We start from the raw sequence: 16,509 nt of genomic DNA on the forward strand, positions 1-16,509 counted from the left end.
CAAACTGCATCTACAGAGTCAGAGACTGACAAAGGTATTAAAACAGTTTCATTTACATGATCTGATTCATAGGGCATTGGGTAAAATCTCATTCATGTTGAGCAGCAGAGATTTGAACAACAGAAGGATGTCAGCAGTTCCTACAAGTAACATGTTCAATGCAACATTACCCATTTGAACATTACCCACAACATTACCCATTCGTTATCCATGTGAAATATGATGACAAAGCATGAGGAACACATTGACACACAGTGCCAGACACTGAATTGATCCCATGGTGAACGTCAGCCCGATGCTGATGAAACTAACAATAACCACACTTGCAATCTCAGTGGGAGACTGACTATTTCAGAGAATTCTTACACTCTCTTTATGATTAATGTGTTATAAGTTAGTGCTATGATGATTTTATAATACACCTCACCAAGGGTATCAGATCATACATGCCGAGCTAGAAACCCAAACAGACATTTAAAGGACAGTGTGACTTAGACCAATACCTATCTTTAATTCAGATTGGCAGCTCATTAGAAAACTCTCTCTCATACAACAAACAGATGCTGAAAGGAAAGGAATGAAATTGATGCCTGTGGTCATCATGGACTGTTGGACCAAAGGTCTGTTTCGCAGCTGTATGACTCTTTGACAATATTACTACCCTCAAATTCACAAAGCAGAAACCGATCGGAAGAAACTTGCAGTAACACTCCCAAGCCTCATGTGGCATAACGAGGCACTTGTATTCACAGAGCGGAATCTGACAGGGGGAAATAATAATTATATTTCCATATTCACATCACAGAAACTGAGTGGAAAAGGTTTTCAATTGCACTTCAACATTCACACAGCAGGTAATGACAGGGACAGATTGATCACAATGTCCGTATATGCACATAGCCAAGAATGATCGGTAGAAATAGATAACTGTATTCTCGTATTCGCGTAGAGGAAACTGAGTTATAAATTCATAACTACATTTATATATTCACATCACAGAAACTGATAGTTGCAGATGAATAACTACATTCTCAGGTTCCCAGAGCAGACGTGGACAGGTACGGATTGAAATTTGCACCCAAATATTCATGTTGCATGTTCACACATCATTATCAACAGATTAATAAGAAAACTCACATCTAAATAACAGAAACAGATACTGATTGCTGTGTGAAGATGCAGTTGTATTTTTCAATCAGTCCCTGCCAGTTTTCACAATGTGGATGTGTGATTTTAGTTGTCAATCGATACCTGTCAGTGACTGCCACGTGAATGTGAGGGTAGTGTAATGCATGTTAACTACATGGATTTTAGTAAGACATTTGATAAAGTACCATGCAGCAGATGAATCAGAAATAGAAAGGCTCATGGGATACAGAGCAATGTGTTAAATTGGAAGCAAAGTTGGCTCAGCAACAGGAATCAAATGGTCAATGGCTGCCCTTGTAAATGGAAAGCTGTTTCAGGTGGTGTTTCGCACAGCTCAGTGTTGGGACCGCTGCTGTTTGTTTTATATGGTAACAACTTGGACTTGAACGTGTGGGTTACGATTGGGAAATTTTCAGCCAACACAAAAATTTATCAGTGTACTGGTAGTGCAGAGGATAACTGTCAGCTCCAAAATGATAGAGAAGGTTTGGTGGAAGGGGCAGATGAGTGGCACATGGAGTTCAACTCTGATAAATGTGAGGTAATGCATTTCAAGAGGTGAAAGGACATGAAATGGGAATACATGAGGTGGTGTGGAAATTGTAGATAAAGTGAGTGGTCTTGGTGTGCAAGTGTACTGGAGTGTGACAATAGCAGTACAGGTGGATAAGGTTGTTAAACTAGGTATATAGAATGCTGTCCTTCTTTGACAGAGGTATGAAGCACGCAAGTAGGGCCAGAACGATGAAACTATATAAGACACTGGTGAGGCTGGAACTGATGTATTGTGTGCTGCTATGGTCACCACATTACAGCAAGATGTTATTGCTCTGGGTATATTGCAGAGAAGATTTACTGGAATGTTGCCAGGGCTGGAGAGTTGTAGCTATGAGGAATAATTGTAGAGGTTGAAGCTGTATTATTTTGAACAGTGAAAGCTGGGAGTGCCATGTTTGAGGCAATTGGGATGGGCAGAGATAGAATCAACAGGGGGAATCTGTTTCCCTTGGCATAGAGTTTAAAACCATCGGGAGTTGATTAAGTGAAGTGGCAAGAGGATGAGAAATGATGGGAGAAAAACCATTTTTATGAGAGGGTGCTTATCTCAAATATGCTACCTGAGTTGCTGCTGGCAGAGATTCTCAACTCTTGTAAGAACATACCTGGACCTCCACATTAACTCTGTAAGCTGCAGGGCTATGGGATGTATGCAAGAAGATCGGATTATGATGGCCATTTTGGGGTGTTTGGGTCAGCATGGAGATGATGAGCTCAATGGCCACCTTCTGTGCTGTATAATTTAAATTGATCAATAGTTCCTTATCATTCTGTCCCTGCCATTCTCTGCTGTGTAATTCATGAGTAATTACCAAAGACTTAGAGGGACACATTGATAACTACAGTCACACATTCACTAAGTAGGAACTAACATGAATAGATCAATAACTAAACTCATATCCACTGACAAGCTTCCACTGGGGAGTTCCAGTCATGGAGCTGTACAGGTATCATTTACTTTGAGGACCTCATTCAAATGGTGTTGAAGTTTTTAGAAATGATCAGACAAGGAGCAGCTCAGGGCTAGATTGGACCAAGACCCATAGTTATGTCAGAATTCCTAGTGATATTAAAATATCCAAATGATTATTAACTAAATGTTGTGTTGATCAGTTAAACATTGTCAAACCCAACTGATGCTGGTTTACACGAACTATCTCTTCTGTTTTCCTGCAGAAAAACACTTGAAGGACCAAGACAAAGTAAGATTTCTTCAGTACAATGGCAAGTGTGACCAGATCCTTCTGACAAACAGCAGGTATGTTCCCACTGTCAGAACATCCTTTCCACAGTCACAGAGCAGATTGAGTCAGACACACACTGAGCTTAATTTCCAACAGATATGTTCAAACAAACAGTAAAACGACGTTGAGGAAATGAAACTTTATTTTTCTTATCTCTCCATTCCAAATGCACAGTTCCAACAAATTTCAGAATTCATCACCCATTGACTTTTACACCATTTTGAAGATGGATAGACTGAAATTATACACTCAGTATCTGAATGAAATCCACGTAAAATTACTCTCATAGCAACTATCACATAATGAGTCACACCTCCACCGATAATATTCGAGGCTGCTGACAATTAAGCCAGTTTTACAAGTAGAAAATGACCGGTATGGATTGATACCTAACCTCACTCATTTGTATTGCAAATGCTTATGAAAAAAAAATGATGACGAGACTCACATTGACATTGCAGAAACGGACAGCTAAAGATTAATAAAGATATTCACACATTCACATCATAGCAACTGGTATGCACACGTTCGTAAACAACACTCACATTCACATAGCAAACTGACAGCAACTTAACGGTAACTACTTTCACATATCCACATAGCAGAAACTGGCAGCTCCATATTGATGACAACTCCCAATTTCATAGACCACAAAGTGACAGGTACAGATTTGTAACTGCAATCACATATCCACAGATTAAAAAAATACTGACTGTTACAGTTTGATGACTATACTCAAATATTCACAACGTATATTCCCACAGGTACACATTGATAACTTTACTGGCAAATTATGAGGTACTGACAGGTACAGGTGCTCGACATGCACATATCCATACGTAAGAAATTGATAGGAACTGATTGACGATAACCTTAGAGATAGCAAGAGCTGCAGATACTGGAGTCAGCCTTCCCAGTTTTACAAAGCATTAGCTGACAGGTACGGTTTGGTAACTACTCTCATATTCACAGAGTAGAAGCCGACAGGCTGTTATTGATAGCTGCACACATGGTCACCAAGCAGAAACTCAGAGATTGATAACAGTGACATTGAAATTGCAGAAACTGGCGGCTACCCATTGATAACTGCTGTTACACTTGCATTGCAGGAACCGTTGGGGTCAGATTAATAACCATGCTGTTGTTGAATTGCTTGACAAGCTTGTTGTTGCTTGTTTACAGACATTTTGTCACCATACGACATAATACCTTCAGTGCACCTCTGGTGATGCATTGCTGTTGTGTCCTGCTGGCTGTTTATGTGCCGCAGTTTGCTGGGGTGGCTGACATCACTGCCGGATTTGTTTCTCAGTGGTTGGTATATGGGATCCTGCTCTATGCATTTGTTAATGGCATTCCAGTTTGAATATCAGGCCTCCAGGAATTCTCATGCATGTCTTTGGTTGACTTGTCCTCAGATGACTACGTTGTCCCAGTCAAATCGGTGTCCCACTTCGTCCATGTGTATTGAGATGAGTGATAGTTGGCCATGTCTCTTGGTAGCTAGATGGTGTTTATGAATTGTGATGTCTAGCTTCCTACCAGTTTGGCCTTTGTAATGTTTTTGGCATCTGTCCACGATATCTCGCAAATAACGTTGGTTCTGTCAGTTATGGTTGTTGGATCGGGGTAATATGGTGGTCATTTCTGATAATGTTTTTCATGTATGGTGGGGAGACCAGTGTCTCTGGATGTGTTGTGTTATCCATTTGTCGTCTGTTGTGCAGGTGTTGAAGGACTACGCTTTTCAGGTAACCCCGTCATTTCTGTAGACACTGTATCAGTGTTCTTACATAGAACATTACTGCACAGTACAGGCCCATCAGCCCTCGATGTTGTGCCAACCTGTCATACCGATCTGAAGCCCATCTAACCTACAATATTCCATGCACGTCCATATGTTATCCAATGATGACTTAAATGTACCTAAAGTTGGCGAATCTACTACCGTTGCAGGCAAAGCGTTCCATTCCCTTACAACTCTCTGAGTAAAGAAACTACCTCTGACATCTGTCCTGTATCTTTCACCCCTCAATTTAAAACTATGCCCCCTCATGCTCGCTGTCACCATCCTAGGAAAACGGCTGTCCCTATCCACTCTATCTAACCCTCTGATTATTTTATGTGTTTCAATTAAGTCACCTCTCAACCTTCTTCTCTCCAATGAAAACAGCCTCAGGTCTCTCAGCCTTTCCTCGTAAGACCTTCCCTCCATACCAGGCAACATCCCAGTAAATCTGCTCTGCACCCTTTCCAAAGCTTCCACATCCTTCTTATAATGCGGTGACCAGAACTGTACTCAGTACTCCAAGTGCGGCTGCACCAGAGTTTTGTGCAGCTGCAGCATAACCTCTTCGTTCCAGAACTCGATCCCTCTATTAATAAAAGCTAAAACACTGTATGCCTTCTTAACAGCCCTGTCAACCTGGGTGGCAACTTTCAAGGATCTGTGTACGTGGACACCGAGATCGTTCTGCTCATCGCCACTACCAAGAATCTTACCCCAGTACTTTGCCTTCTGGTTACTCCTACCAAAGTGCATCACCTCACACTTGTCTGCATTAAACTCCATTTGCCACCTCTCAGCCCAGCTCTGCAGCTTATCTATGTCTCTCTGCAACCTACAGCATCCTTCGTCACTATCTTCAACTCCGCCGACCTTGGTGTCGTCCGCAAATTTACTAACACATCCTTCTACGCCCTCATCCAGGTCATTTATAAAAATGACAAACAGCAGTGGACCCAACACCGACCCTTGCGGTACACCTCTAGTAACTGCTGTCCAGGATGAACATTTCCCATCAACTACCACCCTCTGTCTTCTTTCAGCAGGCCAATTTCCGATCCAAACTGCTATATCTCCCACAATTCCATTCCTCCGCATTTTGTACAATAGCCTACTGTGGGGAACCTTATCGAATGTCTTGCTGAAATCCAACACATCAACAGGTTTACTCTCATCTACCTGTTTGGTCACCTTCTCAAAGAACTCAATAAGATTTGTGAGGCACGCCTTTCCCTTCACAAAACCGTGCTGACTATCCCTAATCAATTTATTCTTTTCTAGATGATTATAAATCCTATCCCTTATAATCTTTCTAACACGTTGCCAATACCTGAGGTAAGGCTCACTGATCTATAATTATCAGGGTTGTCTCTACTCCCCTTCTTGAACAGGGGAACCACATTTGCTATCCTCCAGTCATCTGGCACTATTCCTGCAGACAATGACGAGTTAAAGATCAACGTTAAAGGCTCGGCAATCTCCTCCCTGGCTTCCCAGAGGATCCTCAGATAAATGCCATCCGGCCCAGAGGACTTATCTATCGTCACCCTCTGTAGGATTTCTAATACCTCTTCCTTGTGAACCTCAATCCCACCCAGTCTAATAGCCTGTATCTCAGTATTCTCCTCGACAACATTGCTGTTTTCAGGAGTGAATACTGTTGAAAAATATGCATTGAGTGCTTCCCCTATCTCCTCTGACTCCCCACACAATCTACCGCTACTATCCTTGATTGGCCCTCATCTTACTTTTGTCATTCTTTTATTCCTTAAATACCTATAGAAAGCCTTAGGGCTTACCCTGATCCTATCCGCCAACAACTTCTCATGTCTCCTCCTGGCTCTTCTGAGCTCTCTCTTTAGGTCTTTCCTGGCTACCCCGTAGCCCTCAAGCACTCTAACTGAGCCTTCACATCTTATCCTAACATAAGTCTTCTTCTTCCTCTTTACCAGAGATTCCACCTCCTTCGTAAACCACGGCTCCCGCGCCGTACAGCTTCCTCCCTGACTGACAGGTACATACTTATGTAGGACACACAGGAGGTTTTCCTTGAATAAACTCCACATTTCTAATGTGCCCATCCCCTGCAGTTTCCTTCCCCATCCTATGCTCCCTAAATCTTGCCTTATCTCATCGTAATTGCCTTTCCCCCAGCTATAACTCTTGCCGAGTGGTATACACATATCCTTTTCCATCACTAAAGTAAACATAACAGAATTGTGATCGCTATCACTGAAGTGCTCACCTACTTCCAAATCCAACACCTGGTCGGGCTCTTGCCCAGTACCAAATCTAATGTGGCTTCGCCCCTTGTTGGCCTATCTACATACTGTGTCAGGAAGCCCTCCTGCACACACTGGACAAAAACTGACCCATCTATAGTAATTGAACTATAGTGTTCCCAGTCAATATTTGGAAAGTTGAAGTCCCCCATGACAACGACCCAGTCTCTCTCACTCCTATCGAGAATCATCTTTGCTATCCTTTCCTCTACATCTCTGGAACTATTCGGAGGCCTATAGGAAACTCCCAACAGGGTGACCTCTCCTTTCCTGTTTCTAACCTCAGCCCATACTACCTCAGTTGATGAGTCCCCAAACATGCTTTCTGCAACTGTAATCCTTGACCAACAATGCCACACCTCCCTCATTTTACCATCTTCTCTGTTCTTACTGAAACATCTAAATCCCGGAACCTGCAACAACCATTCCTGTCCCTGCTCTATCCATGTCTCTGAAATGGCCACAACATTGAAGTCCCAGGTACTAACCTATGCTGCAAGTTCACCCACCTTATTCCGGACGCTCCTGGCGTTGAAGTGGACACACTTCAAAGCAACTTCTTGCTTGCCGGCGCCATCTTGCATCCCTGAAACTTTATTTCTGACCTCCCTACTCTCAACCTTTTCTATCCTCAACCTACAATTTTGGTTCCCATCCCCCTGCTGAATTAGCTTAAACCCACCCGAATAGGCTGAGCAAATTTTGCCCCCAGGAGATTGGTACCCCTCTGGTTCAGGTGAAGACCATCTTCCTTGTAGAGGTCCCACCTACCCCAGAAAGAGCCCCAATTATCCAAGAATCCAAAACCCACCCTCCTGCACCATCCCTGTAGCCACGTGTTCAACTCCTCTCTCTCCCTATTCCTCGCCTCACTAGCACATGGCACGGGCAACAAACCAGAGACGACAACTCTGTTCGTCCTAGCTCTCAGCTTCCATCCTAGCTCCCTGAATTTCTGCCTTAAATCCCCATCTCTCTTCCTACCTATGTCGTTGGTGCCAATGTGCTTCCTCGGCTTTACGCAGCTCTGGATGCTGCAGTGTGTTATGGCTCACTTGAACAGTGTTTTGATGCAGCTCCATTAGTGGGGATTGGCGTGATTGCAGTTGTAGTTGAGTACCTGATCAGTATGTATTAAAAACTGTAATAACTGCACTGTTAAGACTCTTGTAACTGAAACTGACAGATACAGCTTGATGTGGAGTGCCTCCAAGATGGATTCTTGGAACAGCTGGTACTGGAACCTACCAGGGAGAAGGCAATTCTGGGTCTGGTGTTGTGCAATGAACCAGATTTGATGAGGGACTTCAAAGTAGAGGAGCCATGAGGAAGTAGTGACCATAACATGATAAGTTTTAATCTGCAATGAGAGGGAGAAGGGAGAATCGGAAGTGTCAGTATTGGCGTTGAACAAAGGGAACTATGGAGCTATGAGGGAGGAGCTGGCCAAAGTTCAATGGTTCAATACCCTCGCAGGGATGGCAGTGGAACAACAATGGCAGGTATTTCTGGATATAATGCAGAAGGTGCAGGATCCATTCATTCCAAAGAGGAAGAAAGATCCTATGGGGAGGCAGGGCCGGCCGTGGCTGACAAGGGAAGTTAAGGACTGTATAATGATAAAAAAGAAGTAGTATAACATAGCAAAGATGAGCGGGAAGCCGGAAGACTGGGACAGTTTTAAACACCAACAGAGGGTAACAAAAAAGGCAATACATGGAGAAAAAAATGAGGTACGAAGGCACACTGGCCAAAAATATAAGAGGATAGTAAAGGACATCTGCCAATGTGGTATACTGCATCCACTGTACCCGGTGTGGCTCCCTCTACATTGGGGAAACCAAGCGGAGGCTTGGGGACCGCTTTGCAGAACACCTCCGCTCAGTTCGCAACAAACAACTGCACCTCCCAGTCGCAAACCATTTCCACTCCCCCTCCCATTCTTTCGATGACATGTCCATCATGGGCCTCCTGCAGAGCCACAATGATGCCACCCAAAGGTTGCAGGAACAGCAACTCATATTCCGCCTGGGAACCCTGCAGCCTAATGGTATCAATGTGGACTTCACTAGTTTCAAAATCTCCCCTTCCCCCACCACATCCCTAAACCAGCCCAGTTCGTCCCCTCCCCCCACTGCACCACACAACCAGCCCAGCTCTTCCCCTCCACCCACTGCATCCCAAAACCAGTCCAACCAGTCTCTGCCTCCCTAACCTGTTCTTCCTCTCACCCATCCCTTCCTCCCACCCCAAGCCGCACCCCCATCTATCTACTAACCTCATCCCACCTCCTTGACCTGTCCATCTTCCCTGGACTGACCTATCCCCTCCCTACCTCCCCACCTATACTCTCTCCACCTATCTTCTTTTCTCTCCATCTTCGGTCCGCCTCCCCCTCTCTCCCTATTTATTCCAGAACCCTCACCCCATCCCCCTCTCTGATGAAAGGTCTAGGCCCGAAATGTCAGCTTTTGTGCTCCTGAGATGCTGCTTGGCCTGCTGTGTTTATCCAGCCTCACATTTTATTATCTTAATACAGAGGATAGTAAATGTTTTTTTAGGAATGTGAAAAGAAAAAAAATGGTTCAGACTAAAATTGGGCCCTTGAAGTCAGAAACGGGTGTATTTATTATGGGGAACAAGGAAACGGCAGAAGTTGAGTAGGTACTTTCCTTGTGTCTTCCCTCGTGAAGACAGATCGAATCTCCCAGATGTTATAGTGGCTGAAGGACCTAAGGTAATGGATGAACTGAAGGGAATTTATATTAGGCAGGAAATGGTGTTGGATATATTGTTAGGTCTGAAGGCTGATATGTCCCTGAGACCTGATGGTCTGCGTCCCAGGGTACTTAAGGTGGTGGCTCCACAAATCGTGGACGCATTGGTAATTATTTTCTAATATTCTATAGATTCAGGATCAGTTCCTGCGGATTGGAGGGTGGCTAATGTTGTCCCACTTTTCAAGAAAGGAGGGAAAGAGAAAATAGGGAATTATAGACCGTTAGCCTGAAGTCAGTGGTGGGAAAGATGCTGACGTCAATCATGAAGGAAGAAATTACGAACTATATGGATAGCAGTAACAGGATAGGGCAGAGTCAGCATGGATTTACAAAGGGGGAAATCGTGCTTGACTAATCTTCTGGACTTTTTTGAGGATGTAACTATGAAGATGGACAAGGGAGAGCCAGTGGATGTAGTGTACCTGGACTTTCAGAAGGCCTTTGATAAAGTCCCACATAGGAGATTAATGAGCAGAATTCGGGCACATGGTATTGGGGGCAAAATACTGGCTTGGATTGAAAATTGGCTGGCTGACAGGAAGCAAAGAGTAGTGATAAACGTGTCCCTTTCGGAATGACAGGCAGTGACCAGCGGCGTTCCACAAGGTTCGGTGCTGGGACCGCAGCGGTTTACAATATACATTAATGATACAGATGAAGGCATTAAAAGTAATATTAGCAAATTTGCTGATGACACAAAGCTGGGTGGCAGGATGAAATGTGAGGAAGATGTTATGAGAATACAGGTGACTTGGACAGGCTAGGTGAGTGGACGGATGCATGGCAGATGCAGTTTTATGTGGATAAATGTGTGGTTATCCACTTTGGTGGCAAGAACAGAAAGGCAGATTACGATCTAAATGGAGTCAAGTTAGGTAAAGGGGAAGTTCAACGAGATCTGGGTGTTCTTGTACATCAGTCAATGAAAGCAAGCATGCAGGTGCAGCAGGCAGTGAAGAAAGCTAATAGCATGCTGGCCTTCATAACAAGAGGAATTGAGTATAGAAGCAAAGAGGTCCTTCTGCAGCTGTACAGGGCCCTGGTGAGACCGCACCTGGAGTATTGTGTGCCGTTTTGGTCTCCAATTTTGAGGAAGGACATTCTGGCTATTGAGGGAGTGCAGCGTAGGTTCACAAGGTTAATTCCCAGAATGGCAGGACTATCATATGTTGAAAGATTGGAGTGACTGGGCTTGTGTACACGAGTTTAGGAGGATGAGAGGGAATCTGAGTGAGATGTATAAAATTATTAAGGGTTTGGACACTCTGGAGGCAGGAAACATGTTTCTGTTGATGGGGGAGTCCAGAACCAGAGGACACAGTTTAAAAATAAGAGGTAGGCCATTTAGAACAGAGTTGAGGAGAAATGTCTTCACCCAGAAAGTGGTGGATGTATGGAATGCTCTGCCCCAGAAGGCAGTGGAGACCAAGTCTCTGGATAGTTTCATGAAAGGGACAGATAGAGCTCTTAAAGATAGTGGAATTAAGGATTATGGGGATAAGGCAGGAACAGCATACTGATTGTGGATGATCAGCCATGATCATAATGAATGGTGGTATTAGCTTGAAGGGCCGAATGGCCTACTCCTATCGTCTGTTGTCTAAACATTCACACAGCAAAACAGTGTCGTGGATAGACTGATAATTTCAGACACATATTCACTTAGTAGAAACTGACTGAAAGAGAATGACATCTATACTCAGGTACCCAGAGAGCAGAAACTGACAGGAACAGGTTGATGATAACACTGACATGTATAGGGTGATCCCTACACTCTCTCATTCCAATTGCATTAACTGAGTGGTACAGATTGATTCCTGCACTCTCACATTGACACAACAGAAAGTGGCAGAGACAGACAGATAACTGCATTCATTCACGCAGCACAAATTGTGAGGACGAGGTTGACAACATACACTCTCACATTCACAGAGCAGAAACTGACAGCTGCAAAGTAAATCTGCTCTCAGACATTCACAAAGCAGAAACTGAAAGGCCCATTTAGATACCCTCACTCTCCGTTTCACACAGCTTAAATGGACAAAATAAAAATGGAAAGAACTACGGATGCTCCCCCCGCAGTGGTCGAGAATGACCTCATAGCCTCACCCTGCCCCCGCAATAACTGCCAAAAGAGAATCCCCCTTCGTCCTCACTTACCACCCCACCAACGTCTGGATACAATACATCATCCACTGACACTTGCACCATCTACAATTCGACCCCACCACCAAAGACATTTTTCCTTCCCCACCCTTGTCTGCCATCCGGAGAGACCACTCTCCGCGACTCCCTTGTCTGCTCCACACTCTCCTCCAACCCCACCAGACCTGGCGCTTTCCCCTGCAACAGCAGGAAGTGCTGCACTTGCCCCCACACATCCTCCCTCACCCGCATCCCAGGCCCCAAGATGACCTTCCGCATCAAGCAGATGTTCACCTGCCCATCCGTCAATGTGGTATACTGCATCCGCTGTACCCGTTGTGGCTACCTCCACATTGGGGAAACCAAGCGGAGGCTTGGTGGCCGCTTTGCAGAACACCTACACTCGGTTTGCCAATAACAACTGGACCTCCCAGTCGCAAACCATTTCAACTCCCCATCCCAATCCTTAGACAACACGTCCATCCTGGGCATCCTGCAGTGCCATAACGATGCGTAGGTTGCAGGAACAGCAACTCATACTCCGCTTGGGAACCCTGCAGCCTAATGGTATCGATGTGGATTTCACCAGCTGCAAAATCTCCCCTCCCCCCACTATATCCGAAACCAGCCCAGCTCATCCCCGCCTGCCGAACCTGTTCTTCCTCTCACCTATTCCCTCCTCCTACCTCATGCCGAACCTCCATTTCCTACCTCCTAACCTCATCCCGCCCCCTTGACATGTCCGTCCTCCTCAGACTGACCTATCCCCTCCCTACCTCCCCACCCATACTCTCCTCTCCACCTATCTTCTCCTCTGTCCATCTTCAGTCCACCTCCCCCTCTGTCTCCCTATCTCTTTCAGAATCCTTCTCCCTCTCCCCCTTTTTCTGATGAAGGGTCTAGGCCCGAGATGTCAGCTTTCATGCTCCTAAGATGCTGCTTGGCCTGCTGTGTTCATCCAGCCCCACACCTTTTTATTTGCGGATGCTGTAAATCGGGAACAAAAACCAAGCTGCTGGAAAAGCTCAGCAGGTCTGGCAGCATCTGTGAGGGAGAAAATATAGTTAACATTTCAGGTCCAGTGTACAGATCGATAACTAAACTCACATCTTCACATTGAGGAATCTTTGAGCAAGAGTCTGATAATTACAGTCATACATTCACAGAACAGGAACTCACAGGCACAGATTGATAACTAAACTCATATTTTAACATAGCAGAAACTGACTGGCATAGATTGGAAACTGCATTCACATTATCTTGTCAGCTGCATCTAACATGTACAGATAGATAACTACACTCATACATTCACACTGTAAATACTGACAATGACAAACAGATAGCTTCAATCCCACCTATTGCATAGCAGAAACTGTCAGGAACAGATTGATAACTGCACTCAAATGTTGACACATCAGAAGCTGACCAGCACTGTTTAATATCCAAACTCTCATAATCACATACCAGAAAATGGCAGGTACAAATTGACAACCACACTCTCGCATCCACAGTCACAGAAACTGACAGGGAAAGAACTGATAAAAGCATTCAGACATTCACATCGCAGACCCTGGCAGAAATAGAGTGACAACTAAACTCTCACATTCTTATAACAGAAACTCATGGATAGACTTAAAATTTATTCATCAAGCAGAACCTGACAGATACAGAGTGATAACTGCTGCCAAACATTCGCAGAGCACATATGAAAATAAACAAGTTGATAACTAAACACCCATTTTCACGTGACAGGAGACTGATGGGGAAAAAATAGCACATACACTCACACATTCACGAGGCAAAGACAGATATGGACAGAATGATAACTACAATTACACGTTCATGCAGCAGAATCTTTCAGGAATGTGCTGATAATTGTACAAACAAACTGACTTAGGAGAAACTGACAGTCACAGATTTAAAACCACACTCTCGTTTTCACAAACTAGAAAAACTGGCAGGTACTGCGTGACACCTGAACTCAAATAGTCACAGAACAAAGTCTCCCAGGTACAGTGTGATAACTACATTCTCACATCTGCCGAACGGAAACTAAACTCACGTATTGACAGAGCAGAAATTGGCAGGTCCAGAGTACTGCCTGCACTCTTATATTGATACCACCGAATGGACATTTAGGTACAAGTAACAACACTCATGCATTTTCTTGGAGAAACTGTCAGGCATGGATTGAGAACTACACCCACACTTTCACAGAGCACAGATTGAAAGGAACAGACTAATAATGTCACACTTTCAGACAACAGAAATGATAGAGGCAGATGACCTGAAATATCAAGGGACATTGAGGATCTGGTCAGGAAAGGGAAGAAGGCATACATTGGGTTTAAACTATCAGGCTCAAGTGAATCTCTAGATAACTATAAAGAGTGGAGAAGCACACATCAGAGGGAAATCAGAAGAGCAAAAGATGGCATGAAATGGATCTGGCAGAAAAGGTTATAGAGGCTCCATGGCTATATTAAGACTAAAAGCTTGGCTGGGGAAAGGAGGTCCCCTTAAAGATCAGGTTGGTAGTCCGTGTGTGAAGCCACAGCAGAAGAGGAGGATTTTTAACGAATATTTCTCCTCAGTGTTTGCTGAGGAGAGAATCATGGATACTGAGGAAATAAGGGAAGGAAGTGGAGATATTTTGTACCGCACATATATGACCAGAGAGTGAGTGTTTGCAGCCTTAGATCATATTTAAGATGGATGAATTCCCAAGGCCTGATAAAGTCCATCCTCAGATTTTGTGGGAAGCTCAGAAAGAAATTGCAGAGGCCCTTCCCTTGCTGAGATTTTAGCCTCATTTTTAGCCACTGGTGAAGTTCTGGATACTGGAGGGTGGCTAATGTTTTCCATTGTTTAAGAGATGGAGCTAAGACAAGCCAGGGAACTTCCAGCCAGTGAGCCTAACATCAGCAGTAAGCAAGTTATTGGAGAGGATACCGAGTGACAGGATCAATGAACACAGTCAAGGTATGATTACGGATAGTCATCACGGATTTGTGTGCGGGAAGGCACATCTGACAAATTTTTGAGCATTTCAAAGAGGGAACCAAGTGGAGGGCAGTGGATGTACTCTGTATGGACTTTAGTAAGGCCTTTGACAAGGTCCTGCACGGCAGAGCCCCTCTCACCGCCAGCCAAGCAATGTCCTTGTGCTTGTTTTTAAAATTCTGGTGATGACGCATTCTGCTGATCGACTTTGGCAGTCTGCGTGGGCAACCACACGACGGGATCCACATTCTCCTTTTCCCGATGGGTCTCGAGGATATTACGTGCTGACCACTGCCTGGCGGCCTTGTGGTCAAAGGTGTTTCAAAAATTTCTCCACGAAGGACAGGTGGTACGGGACGGTCCAACTACGCAGAGCGTTCTGCGGCAACGAGGCCAGGCCCATCCATCGCGACACAGGGGACAGGTAGAACCTTGGTATGCAGTGACACTTGGTGTTTGCGGACTGAGGATCTACGCACAGCTTGATGCAGCCACACACAAAGGTAGCCATCAGGGCGAGGTTAGCGTTCGGTACACCCTTTCCCCTGTTTTCCAGGTCTTTGTACATGGTGTCCCTGCGGACCTGGTCCATCCAGCCTCGACCCCCAAATGAAGTGGAAGATGGCCCGGGTGACTGCAGCGGCGCAGGTCCAGAGAATAGGCCAGGCCTGCGCCACATAGAACAGTACCGAAAGCCCCTCTCACCTGACAAACAGGTTCTTACCCGTGATGGAGGGGGACCGGAGGGTCCACCTGTCCAGCTTCTGCTTCAGTTTGGTGATATGCTCCTCCCAAGCCTTAGTGCACACCCCACCTCCACCGAACCAAACACCCAGCACCTTCAAGTAGTCTGTCCTGACGGTGAAGGGGACGAAGGAGCGGTCGTCCCAGTTCCTGAAGAACATGGCCACGCTCTTACCCCTATTGACTTTGGCACCCGAGGCCAGTTCAAACTGGCCGCAGATGTCCAACAGCGTACTCACCGACCGAAGATCGGTGCAGAAGACGGCGACATCGTCCATGTACAGGGAGGTTTTGACCTGAAGGCCTCCGCTGCCTGGGATAGTCACGCCCTTAAGGCTCATGTCCTCCCTGATGTTCTGGCCAAGGGCCCAATATTGCGCACGAAAAAGGCAGGAGAGAGCGGGCAGCCCTGCCTGACTCCAGATCTGATGGGAAAACTGTCTGATTCCCACCCATTGATCAAGACTAGGCTAAAGATGTTGGTGTAGAGCAGCCGGATCCAATTGCGGCTGCCCTCCCCGAACCTCAATTTGGAGAGCATGTCCCTCATGTAAGCATGAGAGACCCTTTCGAAGGCCTTCTCCTGGTCCAGGCTGACAAGGCAGGTGTCCACCCTCCTGTCCTGCATGTAGGCGATCATATCCCTGATCAGCGCGAGGCTCTCAGCGATCTTCCTGCCTGGCACAGCACAGGTTTGGTCAGGGTGAATCGCCGACTCCAGGACAGACCTGACCCGGTTGGCTATGACCTTGGCCAGGATTTTGTAGTCCACGTTCAATAATGAAATGGGACGCCAATTCTTAATTTCTTCCCTCTCC

At 45.3% G+C, this 16,509-nt stretch overlaps 2 protein-coding genes across 6 annotated transcripts in view; one reads left to right on the forward strand and one right to left on the reverse strand.

The window, feature by feature from the left end:
* The window catches only part of LOC132206967 (uncharacterized), a 405,704-nt gene that overhangs the window by 218,995 nt on the left and 170,200 nt on the right, over positions 1-16,509 (reverse strand). The window lies entirely within an intron of this gene.
* LOC132206965 (uncharacterized) overlaps positions 1-16,509 on the forward strand; it is a 54,558-nt gene that overhangs the window by 5,405 nt on the left and 32,644 nt on the right. For all 5 annotated transcript variants that reach the window (XR_009443258.1, XM_059642100.1, XM_059642098.1 and 2 more), the window contains exon 3: positions 2,884-2,965. The gene's annotated coding sequence lies outside the window, so the exon portion shown is untranslated. The remainder of the gene's footprint in view (positions 1-2,883; positions 2,966-16,509) is intronic.

Source organism: Stegostoma tigrinum, chromosome 44 (assembly GCF_030684315.1).
Source record: "Stegostoma tigrinum isolate sSteTig4 chromosome 44, sSteTig4.hap1, whole genome shotgun sequence".
Lineage (NCBI taxonomy): Eukaryota > Metazoa > Chordata > Chondrichthyes > Orectolobiformes > Stegostomatidae > Stegostoma > Stegostoma tigrinum.